The 4,084-nt window shown below is 45.9% G+C and overlaps 1 non-coding gene across 1 annotated transcript; it reads left to right on the top strand.

Annotated features, from left to right (window-relative positions):
• The first annotated feature begins 329 nt into the window (after window positions 1-329).
• TRNAG-UCC (transfer RNA glycine (anticodon UCC)) lies at window positions 330-401 on the top strand. Its single transcript has one exon. It is a non-coding gene; the product is annotated as a tRNA-Gly (tRNA).
• Window positions 402-4,084: the final 3,683 nt, after the last annotated feature.

The raw sequence follows: 4,084 nt of genomic DNA, 5'->3' as shown, positions 1-4,084 counted from the left end.
CTGCTTGGAACGTTATTATTCCCTTTTTTTGTCCTGCTATTATCAATCTCCTGTGAATTTCGTGGAGCTGTTTTCTTTCTCTACCCTGCTGTTTTTCCCTTGCTGCCAATATATGCTTATTTCAATGATTTGAACTGCTGCTTTCCCTTTCTCCTTTTCTGCGCAGCTTTTGCATTGGTTTCAATCTCCAGTTCCTTAGCAGTTGCAAGAACTTTTTTCCTGATTTTCATGTTGGTCTGTAAACCAAAAATACCTCTGATACTGGTGCAATATAGTCATTGAACTCAGGGTTGTGATGTCTAGAGTTTAAAAAAAACATATGCCACGGAGCGTTGGTGGTATAGTGGTGAGCATAGCTGCCTTCCAAGCAGTTGACCCGGGTTCGATTCCCGGCCAACGCAGTGCTAATATTTATACATTAAGCAAGCTGTAGCTATTCTAACGCAATATGTTAAAAAAAAGAGAAATATCTTGACCAGATTACTCAGCTATTAGATAAATAATAAACAAAGACATAGGCAGGCATCCCAAAAGCCCCGTCTGCGACTTTCTATGTCCTGAAATTTTTATATTTTACAAACAGCAGTCACCACTCACAACTGCAGGTAATAAATGGGCTGCAGGGGGGCAGGCAATGAAACGGCTAAGCCCTTCTGCCCGACCAGCCTTTAGAACTGCAGCATCTCTGCAGTAAAAAGTGTTTCAGGTCAATATCTCTCCCCTGGAAAAAATGTGTGAGACCCACCACCAATAAATGTGGCAAAAGTCCCCAACATTTTCTGCATATTTGTGCTCTTACCTGAAAGCAGCGCCACCTTGTAGTCATCGCAGGCAACTGCAGCATACAACCAAATTTATCCGAGAGCAAGGTGAAAGAAACCCAAGGGAACAGACCCTGTCTGCAGCAGGAAGGTTGGCTGCTTCGAATGGACAGAACTTCCAGTCCTAAGTCCACTCACATCCCGAACGCTCCCAAACGCTCATACCGGGCAAGCCCTCACCGGGTGCACCTCTGGCTCCCAGGTAAGGCCAAAACCTGAGCATGGTAGCGCAGGATCACAGAGAAGGAGCGGGTGGGGGTGCTTCTGTCTTGACAAAGGCGTGACATGGCTAGTGACTGAGAGGGCCTTGACTTTCCCCTATGACTGACTGTGAGAGGGGAAGGCGAAGATTTTCTGCACCCAGCATGCCTTGTGACATTCTTAGGCAAATGAGGTGAGAGCCCTGCCAGAATAGCTCCAGCGATCCCATGCCACTCCTCTGAAGGCTCCTGATCTGCATAACCACAGCATTGTGAGCAGGAAGCAGAGTGGCGCAGCGGAAGCGTGCTGGGCCCATAACACAGAGGTCGATGGATCGAAACCATCCTTTGCTAGCATGGATTGATTTTTTTTCTTGTGAGGACCACTCTCTCGTTTCCACGCTGCCAGAGCGGAAAAAAGCAGGCTTGTGCCAGCTTTTTGTGGGAAGAGACTGCTCAACTATCGGTCTCTGCTCAAAGTCAGGGAGACAGATGGTCAGAGAATCAACCCTACACTTCAAAGGAAATGATGCACAGTTATGACCATTAACGAAAGATGGGACCCTCGCACTTCTTTCTGAGGCTGCTTGGAACGTTATTATTCCCTTTTTTTGTCCTGCTATTATCAATCTCCTGTGAATTTCGTGGAGCTGTTTTCTTTCTCTACCCTGCTGTTTTTCCCTTGCTGCCAATATATGCTTATTTCAATGATTTGAAATGCTGCTTTCCCTTTTTCCTTTTCTGCGCAGCTTTTGCATTGGTTTCAATCTCCAGTTCCTTAGCAGTTGCAAGAACTTTTTTCCTGATTTTCATGTTGGTCTGTAAACCAAAAATACCTCTGATACTGGTGCAATATAGTCATTGAACTCAGGGTTGTGATGTCTAGAGTTTAAAAAAAACATATGCCATCGAGCGTTGATGGTATAGTGGTGAGCATAGCTGCCTTCCAAGCAGTTGACCCGGGTTTGATTCCCGGCCAACGCAGTGCTAATATTTATACATTAAGCAAGCTGTAGCTATTCTAACGCAATATGTTAAAAAAAAGAGAAATATCTTGACCAGATTACTCAGCTATTAGATAAATAATAAACAAAGACATAGGCAGGCATCCCAAAAGCCCCGTCTGCGACTTTCTATGTCCTGAAATTTTTATATTTTACAAACAGCAGTCACCACTCACAACTGCTGGTAATAAATGGGCTGCAGGGGGGCAGGCAATGAAACGGCTAAGCCCTTCTGCCCGACCAGCCTTTAGAACTGCAGCATCTCTGCAGTAAAAAGTGTTTCAGGTCAATATCTCTCCCCTGGAAAAAATGTGCGAGACCCACCACAGATAAATGTGACAAAAGTCCCCAACATTTTCTGCATATTTGTGCTCTTACCTGAAAGCAGCGCCACCTTGTAGTCATCGCAGGCAACTGCAGCATACAACCAAATTTATCCGAGAGCAAGGTGAAAGAAACCCAAGGGAACAGCCCCTGTCTGCAGCAGGAAGGTTGGCTGCTTCGAATGGACAGAACTTCCAGTCCTAAGTCCAGTCACGTCCCGAACGCTCCCAAACGCTCATACCGGGCAAGCCCTCACCGGGTGCACCTCTGGCTCCCAGGTAAGGCCAAAACCTGAGCATGGTAGCGCAGGATCACAGAGAAGGAGCGGGTGGGGGTGCTTCTGTCTTGACAAAGGCGTGACATGGCTAGTGACTGAGAGGGCCTTGACTTTCCCCTATGACTGACTGTGAGAGGGGAAGACGAAGATTTTCTGCACCCAGCATGCCTTGTGACATTCTTAGGCAAATGAGGTGAGAGCCCTGCCAGAATAGCTCCAGCGATCCCATGCCACTCCTCTGAAGGCTCCTGATCTGCATAACCACAGCATTTTGATCAGGAAGCAGAGTGGCGCAGCGGAAGCGTGCTGGGCCCATAGCCTAGAGGTCGATGGATCGAAACCATCCTCTGCTAGCATGGATTGATCTTTTTTCTTGTGAGGACCACTCTCTCGTTTCCACGCTGCCAGAGCGGAAAAAAGCAGGCTTGTGCCAGCTTTTTGTGGGAAGAGACTGCTCAACTATCGGTCTCTGCTCAAAGTCAGGGAGACAGATGGTAAGAGAATCAACCCTACACTTCAAAGGAAATGATGCACAGTTATGACCATTAACGAAAGATGGGACCCTCGCACTTCTTTCTGAGGCTGCTTGGAACGTTATTATTCCCTTTTTTTGTCCTGCTATTATCAATCTCCTGTGAATTTCGTGGAGCTGTTTTCTTTCTCTACCCTGCTGTTTTTCCCTTGCTGCCAATATATGCTTATTTCAATGATTTCAACTGCTGCTTTCCCTTTCTCCTTTTCTGCGCAGCTTTTGCATTGGTTTCAATCTCCAGTTCCTTAGCAGTTGCAAGAACTTTTTTCCTGATTTTCATGTTGGTCTGTAAACCAAAAATACCTCTGATACTGGTGCAATATAGTCATTGAACTCAGGGTTGTGATGTCTAGAGTTTAAAAAAAACATATGCCACAGAGCATTGGTGGTATAGTGGTGAGCATAGCTGCCTTCCAAGCGGCTGACCCGGGTTCGATTCCCAGCCAACGCAGTGCTAATATTTATACATTAAGCAAGCTGTAGCTATTCTAACGCAATATGTTAAAAAAAAGAGAAATATCTTGACCAGATTACTCAGCTATTAGATAAATAATAAACAAAGACATAGGCAGACATCCCAAAAGCCCCCTCTGCGACTTTCTATGTCCTGAAATTTTTATATTTTACAAACAGCAGTCACCACTCACAACTGCTGGTAATAAATGGGCTGCAGGGGGGCAGGCAATGAAACGGCTAAGCCCTTCTGCCCGACCAGCCTTTAGAACTGCAGCATCTCTGCAGTAAAAAGTGTTTCAGGTCAATATCTCTCCCCTGGAAAAAATGTGCGAGACCCACCACCGATAAATGTGGCAAAAGTCCCCAACATTTTCTGCATATTTGTGCTCTTACCTGAAAGCAGCGCCACCTTGTAGTCATCGCAGGCAACTGCAGCATACAACCAAATTTATCCGAGAGCAAGGTGAAAG

This window comes from Pleurodeles waltl, unplaced genomic scaffold, assembly GCF_031143425.1.
Source record: "Pleurodeles waltl isolate 20211129_DDA unplaced genomic scaffold, aPleWal1.hap1.20221129 scaffold_69, whole genome shotgun sequence".
In the NCBI taxonomy this organism is placed as follows: domain Eukaryota; kingdom Metazoa; phylum Chordata; class Amphibia; order Caudata; family Salamandridae; genus Pleurodeles; species Pleurodeles waltl.
This window is presented reverse-complemented; position numbering and strand designations above follow the sequence as displayed.